Below are 9,373 nucleotides of genomic sequence, written 5' to 3' on the forward strand. Positions count from 1 at the left end.
CATTTATTAGATTTGAAGTTTGAAAGTATTTATATTCTGTGCTAGGCCATAGTATATCATAGAATTCATGAATGCTACTTTTCTATGAAACTTTACCAAAAGCTCAGAAAAAGAGATGCTCTTATTACTCTATTTCCAGGACATGGATCGTGTTTGGATTATGCCTTAAACCAGTGAGGAGAAAAATATGTTAAATTCAACTGGCCTGTGACCCATTTATCTCTCCACACAGGGGCTTGGGGGGAAGAGAGGAGAGGTTTGTTTTTATTTCCTTGTAAACAGATAACTAAAAGTTTTTAGAAAGAATTATTTCTATGTCATGCTTTTAGTCTTGGCTTAACATTGATTATTACAAACAAACCTAAGGTACATTGATTGATGACATATTGCTCCCTGGAAAATGTCACATATGATATGTTATTATTTAACAGACAAAAAAAAATTTATAACCTAAGTATTCCCTGCTGATACTCTGGTCTAGAGATGGTTGTTTGGTGCAAGAAAAGGGGTTTTGGGGAGCTCCCCTCACTTTTTAGTATCTCTGCCTTTCTCTTGCCTCTTAATTGCTTGTCTTGAAATTATTAGCAAAATTTGATATTGAATAAGATCTCTGATCCAGATGAGTTTGGTTTTATAATACTATTCATTACGTTAGCTCACCCAGTTTCAACCCCTAGGATCTTTGGCAGGAAGCTAGAGGCATCAAGTTTTGTATAAGTGCCATCATAATCTCAAGACTGTCTTACATATTGCAAGGGCAAAGACAGGTAAAGATATTACAAGGAAATCATCTCACAATAGGCTTTCTTGCTTGCTTCCTAAGTTCTTCTTGTGTTTACTTTCTTTTTCTTCCTTACAAATTTTACAAAGTTCTAGCTGTATGTTAGTATAAGTTACAAGCAGTGGCCCAAATCTGAAACAGCTTCATAATCAAATTCCTCTCCAGTGGTAGTGCTCACAATTTACATGTAATCTTCCTTCTGGGCATTTTAAACACACACACACAAAGACGCACACACACACTGAGTAAATATGTTGCTTTGTTTATATTGTTTACTTATGATTTAATTTATAATTAAATTTTTGATAGTTTAATTACCAAAATGTATCAGACATCTCTCTCTCCCTTTATCTTACTCTTTCCTACTATCATTTTCCCTTCACACCTTATCAGTGTGCATTGAATTTCATATAAAACCATACTGTGCAAATGCATTTTATTTAATAACACTCAAATTATTGGACTTTAACATATTTATAGTTTTTCTGTGAAACAACAAAAACAAAACACTACAGTGAACATTACTGTGAATGTAAACTTGCTCTTACTACCCAAGCTATTATCAGAATGCTAATTTCCAAAAATTTATGCAAAAAATTAATAATTACTTAGTTACTAGACAAATAACTCTGCTTAAAGGAGTAAAACACTTTTCTATTTTTCTAAATTTTGTTTCATAGAGATAGGACTGTGATGATTAAGAGAATTAAAAAATACTGTTTTAATTTTAAAGCCAATGAGAAAGATTGAAATAACTGGAAAATAACAACATAATTTATAAGCAAATATTTGTGAAATTCGGAGAAAAGTAGAATATAGAAAAGATTTTGTAGGACACAAATTTGGTTTGGGGTGGAAATTATGTTAATTTTTTTTAATTTTAGAATTTTATTTTTTTTATGACTGAGATATTTATTCTATTTTATTTTTAAGTGATTTATCCCTGGTGTGTATTAAGTAAATGGTTACTTTATATATTTAACTTGAAGTACATTATTTTCTTGATTAATTTATTATTAATGAATCACACTTTGACTAAACTCTATATATTAATTTGCATATCACCTGAGAAAAACACAGTATCTTGTATAAGCATTCATTTGTTGATTAGAATTTTAGACTGAAGGAACATATTGAATAAACTTATGAAATTCTGATAATGTGGATTACCTAATCTATAGCTGTAATTAAACTAGCTAGGAAGGACTATGGAAATCATCAACATTTTTGCTTCTTCTTTTTTTTTTTGTTCATTAGTGGTTAAAATACTTGCAGTTTTTTAAACATAATTTCCACCCCAAACAAAATTTGAGTCCTACAAAATCTTTTCTATGTTCTACTTTTTTCTGAATTTCACAAATATTTGCTTACAAATTATGTTGTTATTTTCCAGATATTTCAATCTTTCTCATTGGCTTTAAAATTAAAACAGTATTTTTTAATTCTCTTAATCATCACAGTCCTGTCTCTATGGAATAGAATTTAGAAAAATAGCTAGAAAAGTGTTTTATTTCTTTAAGCAGAGTTATTTGTCTAGTTTGCTAGGACATTTAATTTAAAAAATATCTGTCAATAATGACTAAAATAGTTTGATACATTTTTAGAATCAACAGTATAATTTTCTACTATTATTAGCTACACCTGGGAATAAAGATGCTCAATTTTACAAATGGGATTGAAATAATGTATGATTCGGTCATGTTTTAAAAGACATCTATTCAAATTTTAAGTTTTTTAAATGAAAAATTGATACATACATTCACCATTGCAAACATGTGTCTCAAGACCCAAATTAGATGACATCTATTAAAAATAAAATAATTAGGTAGTTAGCCACAGAGCTAGTCTTTATATCCATTATACAAAATATGTGGCCCTTAAGTCCCTTTCCAGTCAATACTCCCTATGTAAAGCTAATAGCTTTTCCAATTTTTATAAACATAGAATAATTTTACTTGAATTTAAACTTTATATATAAATGCAATCATATACTTTATAGTATTTGATATGTTTTTTTTTCCACTTAGCATTATACTTTAACCTGTTTTAATCTGTTCTTTTTAAGCATAGCAGTAAATCTCCCTTATTGCCATTTAAAAGTTCATTTAAATGTACCACATTTTACTTATTCTATGTTGATGGGCATTTGATTGTTTTGCATTTTTAGCAATTATGAGTAACTAATATATGGCTATATGTATAGATTTATTAAGTAGTTCATAGAATGATTATATTAATATTTGTACATTTTCTATATGTATGCTAAACTAAAATACATGTTTAAATCATAATATTCAGATGGAATGAAAAAACAGTGATCATTTAAATTTTAAGATTATTATATTTAAGAAGTATAAACCTTCCCTTTTTTAGGATCTAAGAAGCAAAATTCTTTAACTTACTACCACAAACATCATTTATATACATGAGGCCTGTCCAGAGAGTACCCAGCCATGTAATATGAAAAATAGACATTTATTGAAAAAGACACAAGAAACATTGTACATAGGACAATGGCATCTCAGTTCCCTTCAAAATGGGTACCTTGGGACCTCACATAGTTCTCCCAGCATCTCTTCTATTCTATAAAACACTGCAAAATTCACTGTGGGAATCACTATCAGCTACCATCAGATTTTTCTGAATCTCATCAATGGTCTGAAATCTCTTCCCTTTCAAAGGTGATTTTAGTTTTGAGGAAAACCAGAAATCACAGGGCACTAAATCTGGGCTGTAAGAGGGCTGAGTCACCTGGGTGATTTGATATTTTTTCAAAAAATTCTGCACAAGACATGATGCATGAGCAAGTGTGTTGTTATAATAAAGCTGCCAATCACCTGTTGCCCATAGCTTTGGCCATTTTTGTCATATTGCATCTCTCAGCCCAAGAAGAGTATTGAGGTAGTACTTCCTATTATTTGCACTGCACTCATTGCATCATCTTCAAACACTTCTCAATTGTCTGAATAGTTTCTGTGGAGGAATGTTCAAACTTTACACATTTGATGCAGATTTGTTGCTTTACTTGCTGAGAAATTTTGAATGGGACAGCTGCACAGTACACATGCTCACTTAATTGCATCTACCACCTCCACTAACTGGTACAGTGAGGCATCATTGTTCACACATGCGCATTTCAGTCCACTCTCCTCAGCTGCCAGCTTACACCAATGTTGCACAAACCATTCTCGTTATATTAACAATGGCTGGACTTTTTCTGAACAGATCTTCTATATACATTTTTATGCAGCATACATATTGTTAAAGCATTGTTCCTTGTAATTTTGCTCAGTTCAGAACACAATTATAAATTTCTGTAAACATATTTAAATGCATATGTAAATAAATAAGAAAATAAATGTATTGGGAAAATTATTGGAATAGTATATTACATTACTTCATATAGCATAATTATATTAAATACCATTTTAAGTTATTATATTAATGTGTTGCCTAGTATAATAGAAATTGTCACTGATATGATGATTTAAGGTGTAACATGATGATCATTTTGTTACAAAATATACCTCTCAGGCTTATAAATAAGTCAAAAATACATGGGTAAAAGATCTATTTTATTGATTATTGCTTCCATTTATTGTATTGTATTGTACTATATTTCTTCTATCACTATTCCCCCCCTTACCTTCCACTACATCTACCAGCCCCCTTCCCCTTGCTATCACCACCTTGTTGTATATGTCCATGATTTCTTTCTCTTTTATTTCTTTTTTTGCTCAATTTCTCCACCCTCCAATGTCCCACATCCTGAGCTGTCAACAGTTCTCTATGAGTTTGTCTCTATTTTGCTTGTTAGTTCATTTTGTTCATTATGTTCTACATATGAGTGAAATCATATGGTGTTTGTCTTTCTCTGGCTTATTTCATTCTGCATAATGTTCTCTAGAACATTCTGATAATAAAAATATAATACTATGTTAAAAAACTATTGTTGATTCTGAATAATTTTGAGAAAGATATTAAATAATTTCTTAAATTAGTATCTAATTTTAAATTAAAATAATTACAATTTATTTCTCAAAACTTGACTTAAACAGTTCTTTTCCAATAACTATATAAACAATTTATTTTATTCCTGAAACAACACTAGATAGTAGATATTATTATTGTCAAGGCAAATAAATAAATTTGGTTTAATAGTGGTAACTTGCTTATAGCTTACAACAAGTACATTACAGGATCAAACAGTTTGGTTCAAACCCCATACTCTGTTCAACTATAATATTGTCTCCAAATGGTTGTCCTAAATCTGTATTTCCAAAATACTCCCTGCACCCTAGATACGGTCATAGCCATGACTCAACCCTATATCAAAGCTTCAATTTCCAATCTTTTGTCATAATCATCTTTTTTTATATTAACTATATCCTCCAACTTCTCTGCTTTTGTCTGAAGCAAAATCATTTTTCTAAGCTCTGGAGCTGGAGAAACTCATAGTGCCATCTCTAAACTAATTCCTGTTTTCCACCTCCATGTTCACAAAATTAAGAAATATCTTTTGGGGAAAATATATTAAATATATTCTGTTTGCATCATTGGTATACTAATATTAAATCACAGTGATTTATTTTAATTTAAACAGTTATAGAGCTCCAGAATATATAAGATATTGTGCTAAGTAATATACAAATTAAAATATATATATATATATAGTGCCATCCTTGCCTTCAAGAAATTTATTATCATGCAGGAGATGGTTATAAGCACTAAAGGGAATAATGGGAACCCAAAAGAGATACAATACAAAAAGATGCAAGAAGATCTCAATTGCTTCTAGCATTTGGGCAGGGGTAGAGAGAGGAGGTCAGCAACTAATCATTGAAAATTAAACAAAGTTTCCTTATAAATTTTACTAAAGATAAGGCTGAAAATTCTAGTGTCAAGAGATATCTATTTTTTCTATAATCAAGGGTAAAATCCACTACTCAAGATTGTGTAATACAGGATTTCACAGAAGCAGATACTGGGAGAATAGGACAAAGACCAGAATATAAGTAATATTGGGAATGTAAACCCAGGAAACACTAATAGAAATTGAAGAAGTGAGATGGGAAGGGGAGGAAAGACCTAAAAGAATATATAATCAAGTGGCCTCTGTGAAAAATAAAGCTTAATTTCACAAATAAAGGGAAATAGAGTAGACCATGCTTTGCATTATCCTCCCAAGACAAGGAAGCTAGGATATTTATCAACTAAATCAATGTTTGAAATTTGCTAAGAGCTGCTTCTGGGAACATTAACTCTGATAATCTTGATGACCTACCCTAAATCTGAGCAAGCTGAAGAAGGCTTACCAAGTTCTGTGCCTCTTTCAGTAGTTACAGGTCAAATGCAATACATTTTTCTTTTTCTTTTTTTTAAGGTTTTATTTATTTATTTTTTTAGAGAGGGGAAGGGAGGGAAAAAGAGAGAGAGAGAGACCATCAATGTGTAGTTGCCTCTCATGTGGCCCCTACTGGGGACCTGGCCTGCAACCCAGGCATGTGCACTGACTAAGAATCGAACCTGCAACCCTTTGGTTCGCAGCCCGTGCTCAATCCACTGAGCTACGTCAGCCAGGTCACAATACATTTTTCTTTACCTTAGGATAGTCCAGTATAATGCATTCCACTGACTCACAAATTTTATCAATGCGATAAGCACCTGAATATTTGTTAGATATTTCTTTCACTCTTTTATGTTCCATATGTCTAATCAAGGTATCCAGATAGAGGATGCACAACTCTCTGTGCATTTGTGCAATGGAATACTACACAGCAGAAAGAAAAAAGGGGCTCCTACTCTTTGTGACACAATGGTGGAACTGGAGAGCATTATGCTAAATGAAATAAGTCAAGTGGTGAAAGACAAATACCATATGATCTCACCTGTAAGTGGAACCTAATCAAAACAAACAAACAAGCAAGCAAAATATAACCAGAAACGTTCAATAAAGAACAAACTGAAAGTAACCAGAGGGAGAGGGATAACAGGGGAAATAAGGGAAAAGGTCTTAAGGAACATGTATAAAGACCCATGGACAAAGCTAAAGAGGGGTAGTATAGAGGGTGGGAAGTGGGAGTAGTTGGGGTAGGAGAGGGTGGTGGGAGGAAAGTGGAGACAACTGTGCTTGAACAACAATAAAAATGTTCTTATTGTCTGAACACATATTCTGTTGGCATATTTTGCTATATTAACTATCATTACAGATAATGCCTAATGAGTCTTTCAGTCCTGTTGCTTGTTATGATATTCATTTCTACCTTGTATCTGTGAGTTCAGTGCAACTATGTGACCTCTATTATTCTAGAATCCTGCCATTCTCTTTATTAGAAGGAATCCGGTTCTATATTTCCACTCCCAGTTCCATCAACCTTAATCTACAAAAGACAATGACCTTTTCTTTATTACCCAGTAAAGTTCCTTTGGACTGGTGAAGGCTCTCTCTCTCTGACCAATTAGTTAAGTTTCCCTGAGGTCTCTTTTCTACTGGACATCACTTTTGGTACCTATGCTATCTTTGACCTAGCTGGCCCAAGCCTAGCAAAGAATCCTGATAAGTTCTTCCTCACTCTTGATATCTGATCATATTTGCCTGCCTTCAGCAAGAATCCTGCTATTTTGATTCAGCAAAAATGTTCTTACACTTGATGTATCATCTTAGTAATTTTCCATTCATTGATTTCCTAACCCTGTTCTTTGGTTATAAATCCTCAACTGTCTTGGTTATATTTGAAATTGAGATCAGTTTCATATAATTTTTTAAATTATAATAGTTACTGAACAAAACCTGTTTTGGTCCTTTAACCAGCTCTAGTTCTCTTTAGTAGGTTGCTTATGTGGAATATAACCAGGTGATCAATTATGGGTTTCACCTAAAAAAATCTTTTACTATATGGGTATTCTGACCTTCCCTCAGTCTTTTTTCAAGGAAGGTCCAAAAATTTCCCCTAGTTTATTATAAGCCATATATATATTTAAATTTCTAAGATCTATTCCAGAAGAATATTAAGATTTATTTTAGGCTTTCTAAATCATAAGAGTCCCCATATCAAAAAGTATTTTCAAGCTTTATATTTTATATCCTAACTCAAATTCAACTCCATAAAATCTAATTTGCAGGCATTTCTCTCATTTTCTGTTAGGAACTAATACCCAGGCCTTGAACATTCATTAAGGCTTAAAGCCTTCCCTTGCAAAGCAAGGGTAATATTATTCTATTTATTAGTTTAAAACAGGTTCTCAAAATGTGTTATGCATCAGAAAGAACTGAAAAGTGTATATAAATATATATTGATGGCCCTTCCTTGTTACTAAGTTTGGGATGTGTTCCAATAATTGGCATTTTCAATATATTTTCATGTGAATATCATGCTGTTGGTCAACTTTTTGAATTGTGTGAGTTAAAGGAACAAGAAAAGTTGGGGACATATTTAGAGGAAGGGAAGCAACACCTTTAAAGGCATGTGCCTCAGGTGAGATTTTTTAATGGTCTACAAGAAAGAAAAATCTGATCACCTAGAGCAACAGGGAGGCAGACAACTCTGTCAACCTAGATGGTTCAGGCGACATGGTTCGATGGTTTTAGAATGATCTACCAAAATGTCTGCATGCTGTGTTTCAGGCTTCTATTCCATCTGTAATAAAGTATTAATCTTTTTCCACAACAGATTTTCTAGGATTGTAAATTTTACCAGTCATATAGTCAGATCTTGTGTTCAGTTTTTAGCACACTTTGCCCACCAAGAGAAGATATCATTAAATGCTGCCACAGAGGGCTTCTGGATTTTATACTATATTGTATGTTCAATATTAAATAGGTTGGTAGCAGGCTGTCTGCTGTGATTTTCTTTTTCTCAGTGTTTCAATGGGAGGTAAAAGCCATCTACAAAGTCCATTTTAAATGGGGCAAATCAAAAACTGTCCATTCTACCTTATGCCAGAAAATAACATGCAAAATTTCTACTCATGTTTTATACTATCATTTTATTATATTTTTCCATTAACACTTGTCCCCCTTATTCCCCCTCCCTCTCCCTCAATAATCATACTATTGTTCATGTCCATAAGGACTTTTTCTTTATGCTCATACCCTCCACCCCCTAAATCCCCCTAGTTGTCAGCCTGCTCTCTATCTATGAGTCTGTCATTACTTTGCTTGTTAGTTCAGATTACTCATTTTTTTTCACATATGAGTGAGATCGTATAGTATTTATCTTTCTCTGACTGGCCTACTTCACTTAACATAATGTTCTTTAGCTCCAACTACTCTATCACAAAGGGTAAAATTCTCTTCTTTTGTATGGCTGAGTAGTATTCCATTATGTAAATATCCCATAGTTGTTTTATGAACTCAACTATGGACACTTGGGCTGCTTACATATCCTGACAATTGTAAATAATATTGCAATGAATGAATATAGGGGTGCTTATATTCATTCAAATTAGTGTTTCAGGTTTCTTTGGATAAATTCCCAAAAGTGGAATTTCTGGACCATAAAGCAGTTCCATTTCTAATTTTTGGAAGTATCTCCATACTGCTGACCACAGCAGTTGCACCAATCTGTATTCCTACCAAAAGAGTAAAAAGTT

The sequence above is a fragment of the Phyllostomus hastatus genome, unplaced genomic scaffold, assembly GCF_019186645.2.
Source record: "Phyllostomus hastatus isolate PE091 unplaced genomic scaffold, TTU_PhHast_1.1 phas_contig_86, whole genome shotgun sequence".
In the NCBI taxonomy this organism is placed as follows: domain Eukaryota; kingdom Metazoa; phylum Chordata; class Mammalia; order Chiroptera; family Phyllostomidae; genus Phyllostomus; species Phyllostomus hastatus.